The sequence below is a fragment of the Protopterus annectens genome, chromosome 14.part0 (genome assembly GCF_019279795.1).
Source record: "Protopterus annectens isolate FY-2018-M chromosome 14.part0, PAN1.0, whole genome shotgun sequence".
Lineage (NCBI taxonomy): Eukaryota > Metazoa > Chordata > Ceratodontiformes > Protopteridae > Protopterus > Protopterus annectens.
This window is the reverse complement of record NC_056748.1, coordinates 334,245,663-334,262,481: the sequence shown is the minus strand read 5'-3', so window position 1 is coordinate 334,262,481 and position 16,819 is coordinate 334,245,663.

The following is a 16,819-nucleotide window of genomic DNA, read 5'->3' as shown; positions in this document are numbered from 1 at the left end:
GCTCAGCATTTCTAAAGCCTTCTAATCAGCCAGTAACTGTAGTTATTATAACTCCTTCATCCTCACTTATATAAATATTTAGCTAATTAATCCACACCAAAGCCATGAAGTTTTAATGCCTACTACAATAATGCAGACTGTGCATTTTTTTGCTGTTTTAACTACATTTAAAGTTTGTCATGCCATTTCTGATTTCTTCAGAAATTAATAGGACTGTAATGAGTTTTTCAGGTTCTCTTATTATATAACCACATACAATACACATACATGTGAAATGTGAAGCAATAAATTATTTATCCTGTGCCAGACATAATGTATAGACCATTTTCTGCTGCTTGCTGTCTTGCTCTCTTGCACATTACAAATTACATAGCAAATGGCATAGTAGTATAAAATATTTTTTTTCTTTCAGTTACTGATTTTAATTTTAGGATCAAGTTCCCAAAACTAGTGCTAGATCCTCCAGCACTGCATTCTTGGCATGGACCTTTCAAAAAAATATTAGATTTTCAAAACAAAATAATGGGAACAACAAGAACATAATTAAATTCAACAGCTTTGTACCAAATATGCAAAATCTGTTAGATACATTAACAGAGTTAAGCAATTTCTGGTACTTGCGTATTATCGCAACCAGATAAGACTCACTACATCAGATTGTAATTCCCACTTTTACCATAAGATATCCATCTATCTATGTCTGTTTACCATACGATATCCATCTATCTATGTCTGTTAAGTATAATCCATTTGACTATGTGGTCTGTAAATGTTTGTAGGTAAACTGATTTCATTTTTACATGATCAGACTGTCACATGCCTTGGGAGTGGTGTAATATTGTTCGAACGAATGTGTCACCTGCTTTCTTCACAAATTCCCCAGAAAGCCGTAAACGGAATGAAAAAAATGCATAAAAGTGGACATAGATTTTAAGAGACTGCCATTATTAAGTTGTTTAAAAAAATATTAGTAGTGACATAAATGTGCATTTGAACATTAACCATTCTTCATTGATATGGTGACTGCTGTACTGAATTTGCTGTGCACGGTTGAGAGGTATGCTTCTGATGACAGATTTCACTACCAGTTTTAGTAAAAGACAATCCAGTTCTCTGTACTCTATACTAAAATGTTAGTGATGTCATGCAGTTACAAAGTTTTTGGTTCAAACAGCTACAATCGATAAGCGGGGAGAAGTCATTACAACACTCACGGCTCCTTGTCTGTCCACCCGACCACCCCCCTAAAAAAAAAAGCAAAACTAGTTCTATATATTGGCAAGACAGTTACACAGAAGTAGCAAGGAGTGTTACGTTACTTTTTCCTCTTAACAAACTTTGAGTACATACTTAGGAAGGAGTATGGCTTGGAAAACAGCCACTTCTCCTGCTCGCAGTCTGGTTGCAATAATACGCAAGTACCCAGTTTCTGAATATATACATATTTATTTATGACCAAGACATGTTCTACCCTCGACATATTCTCAAATGCAGATGAATTGCAGGTTGTGTGCACTGCACCTGCATTGCTAAGACTTTTAATCTTTTTTTTTTTTTATTATTAGGTAAGCATCTGACAATGACCAAATGCATTGTAATCTGTCTCAGATCTCTGACAATGACCAAATGCATTGTAATATGTCTCAGATCTCTGACAAGGGGCCAAATACATTGTAATGTCATTACTAATGTGGCTCAGATCTCTCTCAGATCTCTGAGAACTTAACTTGCCTATGGCTTCACGTATTTCTCAGAATCCTTACTTCTTTTAAGCAATCATTGCAGGCTTAGACTGAAATTGGTGATTTGTGAACAGAGCTTTACCTTAGTATATACAAAGCTGAAATAAATAAATAACATTGCAAGCCTCATCAAAATACTCACATACTCTCACTCTCCCACACTTCCATACTCCTATACTCAACTCCCACACTTCCATGTTTCTATTGATGGACATTCAAATAATATTACAGAATGGAAAGTTCTATTTTGTTGTCATAAGTGAATCAATACTTTTCATTTTTAAATATTTATTTTTATAACCCAGACAGGAAAAACCTATCACAGTGAGTGAAGTGGAACACTGGTGCATTTTCTCATACTCCACAATCCAAACGTCTAAATTTAATTTATTTTATTCTACCCAGTGATTTGGGAACAAATCTGACTGCTTAGTAAAATTGTTCATTTAAAAATGCCCAACATCCATAAGTGAAATAACATTATTTAATAAATACACCTTTGAGTTCTTTAACAGCAGCAGATCATAGCAGGGAACATTCCACATCAACTGCTATAGTAGTAAATTAATTTAGTAAATAAAATATTGCATTACACATATTGATTACAGTTTTTTTACACATACCACCAAGAAGAAAAGAATATACTATAGTGTAGTCACTTCTCACAGCTGTGGCACATCCGGCAAACAAAATTAGGAAGTCAATCTTCAATTAGTAAAAAGATCCACAACCGCAAATGAGTTAACTTACTGGCTGCAACTGTTTGTTTCTCGCTCTTTTCCCAGCACATAAAGCCCACGAAGAGAGTGAGAACCAATCAGCAGCTGTTTAGCCCATTCACATCACATAAGTGCCTGCGGACGTGGCAGTCCGAGCCCATTCCAATTCTATGCAGTTACAAATTGCATAGGCTGCTGGGCATCACACTGATGCCTTCATTCATTAATCGGACTGCAGCAGGCTGGAGTGGATTTCTTATTTTGAGAAACAACACTTTTTTTTTTTTAAACCTGGAACTCGAACTGCGCAAAGTGCGCATGCTCGCAGATGAGTCAGTCAGGGTAAAGTAGCTGGCTGATAAGAAAAACAGCAAATAATAATAACTTAATAAGCAAAATAATTATTTATAGTAAAAAGTTATTTTTTCTTGCTGGGAGGGCTGCAGTCCTGCAGTCCGATGGCATGAGCCGCCACTGCTAACTGCGATGGCCCTGACACATCTGTCATACCCCTCAACCTCAGAGCAAGAAATCTGGACAAAGCCATACACAGAAGTGGGACAAAGGCCCACAAATAAGGACAATATTTAAAGATTGCTCATATAAACTTTCTGATAGAATAGTAGATCTTGCATTAGTATGAATTTTCTGAAGGGTATGAAATCTGAAACTCAAATGTCTGTCATTATTTTCTTAAGTCTTTAATGATCTGCCACTAATTTGCCAGAAAACCACAATTTTATGAAAAATGGGCCATAAATGTGATGCAAAAATATAAAATAGCCACACAATACAGCTGGGAACCTGACAAAGGGACACTTTGTAATATTACTGTTAGCTTGAGCAGCTGATAAAATAAACACATCTACATGCATTTCTGAAATAAAAGTAATCTAGAACTCTGATTGTTACAGTTATTTATTAATTATAAACCCTCCACGTTTCATCCAAAATTGCCATTTTGAGGAGGGATTATTAGAGGGAGAGCAACATTTTGAGCCAAAATTGGGGACAGTTGAGAGGTTTGGATATGCCCAATTCTATAAAGCAACTTGCACGTACCTCTCAACCTGTTAACACAGGAAATCTGGACAAGGCCAAATGTATTGGGGGAACATACAAACAGTACTAAAAATTGCTCTTGTATAACCTTAGCTGATAGAACAACAGGTCTTGCTTTAGCATGCATTTTTCTTAAGGTTAAGAAGTCTGAAACTCAATGTCTGTCATTATTTAGTGACTTAATTCCTAAATAATTTGCCAGACAAACTAAAAATAAGAAGCAAAAAGCTATTCATTCTGTGAAAATCTGAACAGTTGAGAGGTATAGTTCAGCCGAGCTGGGGCTGTCTGAGTTTGACATCCTCCCCCCTCACAAAATCATGGTCGAATGGAGCCACCCCCTGCAGCCACTCCAATGTCCCATTACTTGGCTATTTCACCCCATTTACCATAAACACTGCAATGTGCATACTGCTTTACTTCTACAATGATTTGGATTTCATTTGAAAGTTTTATTTTGTATTTTACAGCACAAACACGAAGACATCTGCTTAAAGCAATGCAGTCTCACAATGAAAATAGACTTGGCATTAAAACTCTGCCCTTGAAACTCACATTCATTGAAACAGCATTGAAATTCACATTCAAAGAAAATACATTTGGGTAGTATAAAGATTAACTTTGGGCTGTTTTCAAATGATAGCCCCCTTGCACACAAAACACACGTGTTGTGTGATACATCTTCCCAATTGTATTAAATTTTATTTATTTATTTATTTTATTTTATTTTATATTCCTTGCATAATACAGTACAGTTGCTAGAGAGCATTTTAAATTTGTTTTGAACATTTTTCCAGTAAACAATGAAACAAAAATTCATGCACCAATATTGACAAAACTGCCCAAATGAGAACATTTCCATCATAAAAAAATCCACCAGTATCAGTAAATATACACAATCTCTGCAGAAGTAAGTCATCTAAATAATTCCACATTAAAGAGATCTGTAACTAATGAAGAGGCTGCTGCTAGCAAACAACTTTATATTTCATTGTCTCATCTATAAATAAGATGCCTGTTACCCCTGAGGAATAAATTGCCTATATTACATTAAAAAAAAAAAGATAAGCTAGTAATATTGCAATAGGAAATGGATGGCAAACTGATAACAGGTTCATAGTTACTAGGTATCTTCGCTAAAGAGGACATTCTCAGTATGGCAGCATCCACCCCCTGTGGGAATAAAACCCACAGTCTTCTGCATCAAAAGCAAGTACACTACCTGTTGTGCTATTAACAATGCAAGCAGACTCAGCATAAGCAGCACTAAACTTCTCAGTACCTCTCAGCTACTTGTAAAATCTACTCGATACTCAACTGTCTCTCTCAACTTTATAGGTTCATAGGTTCATACTAGGCTATCTGCCCGAGGGCATTTATAAGCCTAGCCATAGTTTTGTGGCTTACGCCACCCCTTAGTTTGGAGAAACTATGCCCATTATTTAGCTGTGCCTCTGTCGAGCAGTGACACTGAGGTAACCCCTGGAGTGTATCTGCGATCTCCCATCCATTGGTCAAGATTCCTCTTGAACAAGGCCAGCGAGTTGCTCTGCCTCACATAAACCGGGATTTTGTTCCACAGCATAGGGAGTCTTTGGGTGATGAATCTATCCCTCCAGCACGTCCTATAAATAACCGTGTCGAGGTTTAAGTCACCCGCCCTTGTGGCTCTGAGGGATCTAGATTTTTTGAGATGAAGCATATTCATCAAATCTGGGTTTGACATGGCCTTGTATGTCAGGCATAGGTCACCTCTGAATAAGCAGTATGCAACTGAATATAACTGGAGTTCTTTCAGTCGTGCAGCATAAGACAGATTTTTGAGACCCTTTATCCTTTTGGTGAGGAACTTTTGTGGCCTCTCCAGCTGCTGCAAGTGTCGGGTCAGATACATTCCGAATGGGGCATTGTACTCTATCATTGGTCTGATGAGTGATGAGTATAGGGAGACTATGACTTCCCTTGATCTAGATGTGATTCCCTTCATGATAAGGTGGGCAATGTAGAAGGTCTTCCTAACTACTTTAGCAATATGAGTGTCGAATGAAAGGCTACTGTCAACCTGGGTTCCCAGGTCCCTAATAACTTCTTCTGTGTTCAGGGATTGCCACCTATATGGTAGCTAGGGGTAACCTTATTTTTCCCGAAGGGTATGACTATGCATTTCTTGGCATTTAACTTGAGGCCATGGCTCTGGCACCAGTTATCCGTTTCTGTGAGACCCTTCTGAAGGATATCTGTGTCGGATGTGTTCTCAACTACGGCGCCCAGTTTGCAGTCATCTGCGAACTTTGTCAGCCATAACCCTCCTGTGTTTGCTTGTACTTCAGAAAAGTAGATGCCAAACAAGAGTGGGCCCAGGACTGAGCCCTGTGGGACACCACTTGTGACAGGCTTAGAGTCTGACATGGCACCAGCAACTCTGACCCTGTGGGTTCTGTCACTCAGCCAGTTTGCAACCCATCTTGTAATGTATGGGTTTACATTTAAGTTGATGAGTTTTTCAATGATACCCGAGTGGGGTATTGTATCGAAAGCCTTCGCCAGGTCTAGGTAGGCTGTATGGACTGCCTTTCCCTCGTCAATGGCCTTGGTGACTGTTTCAAAAAAGTCAACCAAGTTTAAAAGGCATGATCTGCCTTTGACAAAGCCAAACTGGGTCGGATCCAAAGTCTGCAAATTCCCTATGTCTTTATTTATGAGATCCATTATGATCCTTTCCATGGCTTTGCAGATCAGACTTGTCAAGCTAATGGGATGGTAATTTCCAGGGTCGGTGGAGGCACCGCCTTTGTGGAGTGGGACCACAGTCGCTGTGCGCCACTCCCTGGAGTGCGTATCCGGAGGTGAGACTAAGATTAAACAGCTGTCCTAACTGTGGGTTTAATTCCTCATTGAGTTCATGGAGCACACAGCCGGGGACACCATCAGGTCCCATGGATGCTGTGTTCTTTGCCTTGGAGAGAGCAGTTCTCACCTGAGCGTTGGAGATGTTTGGGGGGCTACAATAATTTGGTATAGATATCTCTTCTTTAGGCGGGGAGGGTGGGAAGAAGTTTGCACTGAACCTGTCAGCCAGTATGTTGGCAATGTCTGTAGGATCAGTAATCTTCACATCATTTTGAACTAATTCTGAGCATATCTGGGAGTTTCCTCCTAGGTTTCTGACATAGCTAAAGAATGCTTTATGGTTGTCTTTAGAGTCCTTAGCTATTTTTTTCTCAAAATTAGCTTTGGATGATTTTATGAGAGCTCTTAGCTTTTTACTTATAGTGATCAGCGGTGTCTTACCTTTTAAGGATTTTGCTCTATCTTGTAGTAGCTTTCTCCTTTTATTGTAGAGTTTGTTTATGGCTGGGGTCCACCAGACTAGACGCTTGCCTTTGCAGCACAAGAAATCTGGAAAAAGCCAAAATGCATTGGGGGGGACAAAAGCCCAAAAACCAGAGACACATTAAACATTGCTTGTATAATCTTGGAAAGTTGTTGGAGTAAAAAAAATATATGCTGTTTTACCACCATACATTTTACTGCCCAGTCTTGAACCCAGGTCCCTGTGCAAAACACTCAGAGTAACATACCACTAAGCCAAATCAGCTGTTTTGTGAACAAGAGGAGGACTGAAACTTAAATGGCTACAATTTAGTGAATTCAGTTCTCACCATAGCTGTAAACCTCTTAGCACAAAACATCTGGACAAACACAGTAATGGGGGAATACAGCCCTCAAACATATTCAGTGAATTCAGTTCTCACCATAGCTCTCAGCCTTTGCACAAAAAACATTGATGAAGCCAGTAATGGGGAAAACAATTCCAAAAATAGGGACAGGTTTCAAATATTTGTCTTATAAGCTTAGAAAATTGCTAGAATAAAAAAGATTGTGTGTTACTATGTACTTTCTGAAGAATATGAAATCTGAAATTCAAATGCCTGTCAATTTTATTTATTTAACATTTGTTAACCAGGAAAGTCTGACCTGGAACAAAAAACAATATTAGCAGAGGCCCAGGGAGAAATAATGCAGACACATGTCTCTGCAACATGGGAGGACACAACAGCTAACCCACAGAAACAGGGAGGACATACAGACTCTATACAGAAGGCACCCCAGCCAAGAATCAAACCAGAAAACCTGTAGCTGTGAGGCAACATTGCTACCATTGCACCATCAAATATTTAAAGTTTTAACATTCAAAAACCTCAGATGTTATGAGGAACAGAAGAGAACAAAATATGAGACAAAAAAAAATCTGCAAAAAGTTCACAAATGGTGGTGGGTAGGGAATTCAGGCTTTTACCTGCACTCAAGATACAGGGTTCAAAAGCCAGATCTCCAACCACACACAGATTCTTTCTAGCCACCAGTATAAAGCAACTGGGGCATTACACACACACACACACACACACACACACACACACACACACTGTCTCACACACACACATACACACACACACACACACACATGCACACACACCAGACTAAAGGCAAGGCAGTTACAAAACATAACAACTTGTAGCTCCATTTGCAGCATTAACCCAGCAGCAAATAAACTCTGTTTATGGCAGGCAAGGCAGTTAAATGACACAGCAGCTACCTGTTTGTTAAAAACTCCAATCACGGCAGCTTTGTTCAAGGAAAACACTATTCACGGCAGCATCCCAGACAGCTAAGCTAACTCCATAGCTTTAGTTTAAAGGCAGCAATAATAAAGCCAAGGCATCAACCACTAACTCTGTAGCTTTCAAGGCAGCAGTAATAATTACATAGCAAGCCAAGGCATCAACTCACCTGAATGGTCTGATTTCTGGTTCCTGTTGCTCGTTGCAACATTTAAGACTGCAGACCTTGCAGTCCGATCCCCTTCCAGTCTATGTGGTCCTACAGCATAGACTTCTGGGAAATTAGCAGTGTGCTGCCTTCTTCCGGAATGTGGACTGGGAAGGCAGTAGTCCAGATTATGTTATGTAGGAAATCTAGGAATGTACCATTGTGTGGTCACAGCTGGGGGGGGCTGCAGTCCTATATCACGAGCTGCCACTGGTCTACCATTGTAAGGAAAGCTTTCCATATAGCTCACTTGATTAGTAAAGACATTGCCTTGAGAGCAAAAGAAGTTATATCCCCCTATACTCATATAGCCCATAATTCAGTATAATGCCCCATTTGGTATGTACCGTACTAAGTATCTATAACAATTAGAGCAACCTCAGAGGTTTCTAACAAAGAAGATCAAGGGTTTCCAGCATGTGCTTACATGGACTGACTAAAATCCCTGCTACTATACTCCATATTGTATAGACGTCGTAGGGGAGACCTATGTCTTGCCTACAGAGCAACCCAAGACCCAAACTTAATGAACTTACTGCATATCTGTAAATCAAATGGGTCTAGGGCTACCCATTCCAGGGAACTAAATATGGCCTGTGATTTACATAGGACATGCTGGAGGGATATATTTATACCCAGAGACTGACATCTTTGGAACAGGCTACCAATTCATGTGAAGCAGAGCACCTCTATGACACTTTATAACCACCAAGCCGGTGAACACACCAATGAATAAAATAATCATTTATTCTCTCTGACATCTCGGCAATAATATCTTTAAGGAGTATAAAAAAAGGACTTGCATGTATTCATACAAGGTACTGTGATTTAACAGATGCTATTTTAGACATTAAGTGCTTTACTAGAAATGTGATATTGAAATTGTTACATAATGAAGCTAAAATGTTATTAATACTAGTGTCAATATCTTTAGGAAACCTAGTCTGTATGTACCACAGCTAAACCCTTTGTTAAATGCCTTTGAGCAACTTTGCATAGATGATTTTCAGATGATAGCTGCTGAAAGACATAATAGGAATAAACATGGGTTTAATTTAAGCAAGCAAGAACATATTGCCTTGAAAAATCTGCAAAAGAATGAAGACAATGTTATAAGACCTGCTGATAAAGGCGGCCCTATTGTAGTGTTGAATACAGTTGCATACAATAGAATGATGCATGAAATGTTGAATGACAACAAATTTTATGTGAAAATTAAAGTTTATCAAGTTAAACAGATGTCCAGTAAGGTAGTCACTAAATTAAAGGAGATATGGCAGAATGGGTTGATTAGTAAGGATATGTTAGACTATTTTGTTGTTGAGCATCCCACCACCCTGGTTATACAAGGGTTACCTAAAATTCATAAAAGTGTAAGGTGTCCCCCTATGTGCCTGATAGTATCTGCAAGGAATTGGTGCACAGAACCAGTCTCAATATACTTAGAGAAATTCTTGAGACCTAAGATTAACAACATACAGCACATCTCAAGAGATACAGAATATTTTCTGACTGATTTGTTTAAGTATACATGAGACTTTGAAGCGATGCAGAAGATATATATGGTAACCCTTGACCTGGTGTCTTTATTTACAGTCATACCGAATGATGTAGGAATATTGAGCATCTGTACTTTTTAAGGGAGATGTTCAAGGTTTGATTCACATACCATAGAGCAAGTTAATCAACTTTTAAGTATTGTGTTAGAGAACAATGTCTGTTTTTGGGGGAGATCATTATTGGCAGTCCAATGGCTATAGGTGAAAAGGCCTTTTTCAGAAATGTTCCCATTATACTTAATGGGACACGCTCCATTATACATAAATGAGACAGTATCTGGAAAGCCTGGGTCAAAAATAAGTCCCCTATTCTACTTCAAAGATATAAGGAGCTCATAAACCTATGCAAATCACTTGTTAACAGTGACAAAAACACTTTTTTCTGTTCCAACCAACATAACCCATATAAAAATCCAAAAGAATTCTGGAATTCCATTAATCATCTTCTTTATCCTGGCCATCCACCAACTCCCAAGCCCTTCCCACAGAATACTGCTACTGAAACTAAAACTCTCCTTAACAACTATTTCATTGAAACAATCCAAAAGCTTACACAAAATAGTAATACCTCTTCTCCTACTTTAGCCTCCAACATAATTCCTCTCGATACTCAAAATAGTAATACTTCCACTACACCCCCTTCTCCCCCAAATATGACACCCTTCAATGCCTTCTCTTTCAATCCTGTCCCCACCTCCTTCCTCAAATCCCTCCTTTCCAAACTCTAACCTTGCTCCCCCTCTGCTGATAAGCTGCCTTTCTTTCATAAAATTGCTGCAGAATCCATTGCCTACCCCATCTCCATACTCATAAATTGTTCCATTATTGAAGCCTGTGTCCCTGATTTATGGAAACCCTTCTACACTATTTCTCTTCATAAGCATGGAAACTCTACCAATCCATCTAACTATAGACCCATTGCCATCCTGCCCCCCATTTCTGAAATTATGGAAACATGTATTCACACCCAGCTACTCAGACACCTGCTTGATAACCAGCTAACATCAACCCACCAACACAGCACTTCCACTTCACTACTTTCCCTCACCCATACAGTAGCTGAGGCCCAGGACAACATGTTAATCTCATGTTAACATGTTAATCTCCTGTTTATTTCTTGATCTCTCTAAAGCTTTCAACACTTTCTCTCACTGTAAACATCTAGCTAAACCTTCCAACCTCCGGCTTTCTACTTCCTCCTTAAACTGGTTCTTAAGTTATCTCACCAACAGGCAATCTACTCACTGGCAAACCCCTTCCAACCTGTCAAATACTGGTGTTCCACAAGGATCTATCTTAGGTTCCCTCTTATTCAGTATTTTCACTAACAATCTACATTCTCCGTGTAACCTCACAACACTCCTCCAATATGCTGACGATTCTACTCTTATTACCAATGCAAATAGCATCCCTGATCTCTTATCTCTAACTCAGAACTCCATTTCTTCTGTTAAAACATGGCTGTCTGACAATTAACTCATACTTAATATTAAAGAAACTAAACTCATTCTCTTCCTTCCTAAAACACTGGTACATCACAAATCCTCCTTTTCCATCATCTCCCTCAACAATACCATCATTAAACTAGAACCCCATACCAAACTACTAGGTGTCATTATTGATGATGAATTAAAATGTGACATACACATCCAACATCGTATAAAAAAAACACACTAGAAACTTGGTCTACTCTACTGTAATCAGAAATGACTTACACCTTCGTCCAAAATATCCCTAACCCAGTCTCTCCTATTAACTTGTTTTATGTATGCAACCCCTATTCTTACAAATACTCAAACTACTCTTCAAACTTGAACAAACTTATAATAAAATTGTCAGATTTGCCACTAGTCTCCCTTAGAATTCCCATCATTGGCTCTCCCTTAAAGAACTCCAGTGGCCCGAATTGTCTAACCAACTATTACTTCAGCAACTACACATTCCCTATTCAGTCCTGAATGACCCCTCATCCTGCTCCTCGATTTCTAACCTAGTATCTTATTACAACCCCCTCGGTCTCCTTCACACAGTTGACAAACTCCTCCTTGATATCTACAAACCTAACAAGAATATTGAAAAATCCTTCTATATGTACTCTGTAGCCCATGTCTGGAACACACTTCCTCTTAATATAAGACAGATCTCCCAAAAATGCCTGTTTAAGCATGAACTTAAAAACTATCTACTAAGGACTTGGTCCTGCCCATGTCTAACCCCCACACGACAACTTTATCATTTATTCATCCTCTACTCATCTAATCTATATCACCCCCTTTCTTTCTCCACTTCTCTCTGTCTTGTAATTCTATATCATTTTTCTGGATTTTGTATTCAAAATATATTCCTGAATTTAAAACTTAATAAATTGTATCAGCACCATGTTTCTGTCAAATACATTAAGTGCATCTCGTATCTTGTACCAATTCTGTAATCTTATTGTTACTTTCATTTCTATCTCATCTACAGTATGTAATGATAACTTTTGCTAATATTCCTCACGTTATGTCTTCTGTACAACTGTTCATTTTTGTTATGATGTTCTTCGTGTTTCACTGTTGCAGTCATTACATTTGGGTTATCCTGCTGGCAGGTTGCCCTCAGTCGGCCTGAATTCCAAAGTCTTGGGTCCTGCGTCGGTTGCTGTCGCCTCTTCCCTGACGTCTGGTTGTCAGGGATATAAAAGATGCAGCTGACGCCATTTTATTTAGTCTTTCTTGCCGCGTGGTGCCCGAAGCAGAAGCAGTTCGCAAGTACCAGTCGGCCGACTCCTGAGATTTTCATGGTCGAGTTTCAGATCCAAAGTCTTCATTAAAAGCTAAGTACCCCATTGGGGAAACTTTTTTCTTGCTCCAGACCGATGTCAGAAAAAGTTAATATTTGTATTTCTTGTGGGAAGCAAATACCTCATAAGGACTTTCATTCTTACTGTATTCCTTGCCTAGGCCCTGACCACGACGTTGCTAGTTGTCGGTTTTGTGCTAGATTTAACCAATGCACTATTAAGCATTGGTACGATTTTGCATTAAGCTATTTTGGGCGAAGATTTAATTATGCAATGTCGTCGGATAGCCATCCGACTACCGGAGTTCACAAAAAACGCAAAGAAGAAGACAAGCAACCGAGCTCCAAAACCGATGACGAAGCTTCTCCTAAGCAAGTCGCCGGTTCTCAGTGAGGCGCTTTCACAGCCCCTGACGCCCACTACTTTAGAGTCGCAGGCCGCTACCGACTCCCACGTGGAGTCGGCCAGGCCGCAGGAAACCCAAGGTATTGGAGCCTCGGAGATTATTCCCTCAGATGGGTCTGAAGCCGCTGAGCAGACATCGGCTTCTGAGGGTGTATTCAGACCTAAACAATTATATATTAAACTGACTTCAAAGACAAAGACTAAAACACCTTTAAAGACAAAGAAAGAAGTTCACCAGCCACAAGGACAGGCCTCCATGCCCAAAAAACAGATGCTCAAAATGGCCTAAGACTTAATTACCTTGATCAGAGGTTCCCATCCCTCTCCTGATAAGACGCCTAGGCAAGAGACAGACTATGAATCTTCAGATCAGGTTTCCATTTCTTCTGGTTCCTCTTCTGATCAGGAATATTCTCTTCCCCCCTATGAGGATTCTGATGCTGAAGAATCAATTCCTTCAGCTTCTCCTCCTGAGGACTTCTCTTTTGGGGAAACCTTGCATACCATGAGGGAGCACTTCCACTGGGAGAGCCAAGATTTTTCAGAATCTAAGAAAAGGCTCAGAGACTTCCTTTTACTTCCTCAACACAGGCCTCTAGCTATTCCATCTGTGTTGGACATTGTAGATGATGTGTTCTCGGAGTCCAGTCTGACCCTTGACTCTATCTCCAGCTCCTGTAATGCCGGACAGATACTACAGGGTCCCTGACTCTCAAATTCTTTTTCAAAAACCCTACTACAGACCCAGAAACTATTTCTCAGGGTCCAAAAAGGGTCAAGGCTTCTTCTGCAAAAAACCCTACCCCATCTTATACTGATCCTAGGGCTCAGGATAGATGGGGAAAAAAGATTTACACATTGGCTACTTTGGCTATAAGGGCCTTAAATTGCCAGTTTCATATGCTCAGATATCAGCAATATATCATGACACTGCTTAAACAGAAAATGACGGTAAATTCTGAATGTGCAGAAAACAAAGAAATACAGAATGTATTGCATGCAGCTGAACAATTTGGAAAGCATACTTTGCAATGTAGTTTTGATTCTCTGGAGGCCTCCTGCAGGGCCTCTGTTACGGGTTCTGTCATTAGGAGGCATGCTTGGTTAAAAGAACAAAATCTGCCTGACCATGTTAAAGCAAAATTATTAGATGCTCCTTTACAACATGATACCTTGTTTGGTGTTAAGGCAGAAGAGGTGTTAAAGAAAATGGAAGACAAAGCTAAATCTATGCAAATGGTCAAGCATTTCATACAGGTACAGCCACCTAGATTTAGCAGACACTGGCCTACAAAGAATTGGTCTTTTCCAGTCCCAGACAGACTTCAAAGGGGCAGATCCAGATGGCCTAGAGGCAGATCACAGCCGCAAGGAACCTACAGGTCTAAGCAGTGGAGTGCCTCTACCTCCAAAGGTGGAGAGGACAAATCACAATCATACAGGAAACAGTCCCAATGACTTCCCCCTGCCTGCACCAAGCACTTATCTTCTGGCAGCAACCTTAGGGGGAAAACTAGCACTTTTTTCTCAAAATTGGCACATTATAACCCAGGACAAATGGGCTCTAGATATAGTGTCTCAAGGCTACAAGTTTCATTTCCATACCCTATCAAGGGCAAACGGTTGGCCAGACCTGCCAAAAAGTCAATGGGCAGAGGCTCAAAAACAAGTCGCAGCTCTCATGGACATGATGGCTATTCAACAAGTGCCTCAGCAAGAGCAGGGACAAGGATTTTACTCAAGACTGTTCTTGGTACCTAGAAAGGACCAAGCATAGAGACCAGTACTGGACCTATCTATTCTAAACACTTTCCTGGATATACCAAAATTCAAGATGTTGACCTTACAGCAGCTTCTGCCCATGTTGGGCAGCAAGGCTTGGCTCACGGCTTTAGACCTAAAAGAGGCATACCTGCATGTTCCAATCAGACAAACATGCAGAAGATTCCTCAGATTCAAGGCTGGCTCAAAGCATTACCAATTCTCTGCACTGCCCTTTGGCTTATCTACTGTGCCCAGGGTCTTCACAAAGTGCCTGGCACCAGAAATTGCTTACAGCAGACAAAGAGGAATACAAATATATCCTTACTTGGACGACTGCCTCATACAAGCAGAGAACAAGGGCATTCTACTACAGCATCTGACATTTGTGATAAGACTTTTAACATGCCTAGGATAGACAGTCAACAAAAAGAAATCAAAACTAGTACCCTCTCAAGAGATAATATTCCTGGGTGCAAGCTTAAATACAACTGCCCAGATGGCTTATCTCACTCCAGACAAACAAAGACAACTGACTACCTATTTCAAGGAAATGGCAACAAAGGCCCAGTTATCTGCAAGAAAAATTCTGCAGGCTTTGGGCTTCATGGCATCCTGCATCTTACTAATTCCATATGCAAGACTGCATATGAGGAAAATTCAATGGTACCTAAAAAGTGTTTGGACGCAACATTGCCACAGTCTGGAAACAATGATTACTCTAATTCCCTGCCTGCAACAAGAGTTTCGATAGTGGGCAAAGGCTTGTCACCAAAATAAGGGACAGCCATTCTCACTACCCCCAGCCAGGCAGAGCCTAACGACAGATGCATCAGATTATGCCTGGGGGCACACATGGCAGGAAGAGGCATTCAGGGCACCTGGTCCACAAACCAAACGCATCTACATATCAATCAAAAAGAGATGCTAGATGTTCAAAATGCCGTGACAGCCTTCAAGGACTTACTTCATCCGGGACAACTACTGATAAAGACAGACAACACCATGGTCATGTGGTACATAAACAAACAGGGGGGGACTCATTCTTATCCCCTGTGCAGACTAGCCATGGCTTTATGGGACACAGCATTGACTTACCAAGTTCATCTGCAGGCACTATTCCTGCCAGGAAAGGAAAACTCTCTGGCAGACGAACTAAGCAGAAACCTCATGGATCCCCACGAGTGGCACCTGGATCCACAAGTCTTCAGTATGATAACAAAGAAATGGGGACGCCTGGACATAGATCTATTTGCCTCCCCTCAAAACAATCAACTAAAAAGATTCTGCACAAGGACTTATCACAGACAAGCTTGGAAAGTGGACACTTTATCTTTTAACTGGACAAACCTATCAGTATATGCCTTTCCTCCACTACCTCTCCCCCCCAAGGTACTCCTAAAGGCCAGGCAGGAGAAACCAAAAATTATTCTGATTGCCCCAGACTGGTCATGTCAGTATTGGTATCCGATCTTAAGGAACTTGTCCCAATGCCCAGCCTGGACCTTACCTCAAATGCCTCATCTACTGTCCCAGCAAAACAATCAGATTCTGCACAGCCAACTCAGGACCTGTCAGCATGGCGGATAATGTAGCCATACAAACCACACCTCTCAGTAAAGCTGTGATGGATGTCATTTTAGAAGCCAGAAGGCCTAGTACTAGAAAATCCTATGCTGGGAAATGGAAGAGATTTTGCGCTTGGAACCAAGCTCAAGAAACTGATACAGCTGTCCCAAATATTCCTCAGATTTTGCAATACTTAACTGAGATGCTGGACAAAGGCCTATCTTTCTCATCAATTAAAATCCATGCCTCTGCCATTTTGGCTCATTACAATACAAAGCCACCACTCTTTTCTAATCCTTTATTAAGGCAGTACCTCAGAGGAGCCAAAAACTTAAGGCCTCCAAGGAGAATGCCAATACCTGCATGGGACCTCAATTATGTCTTGGAAAA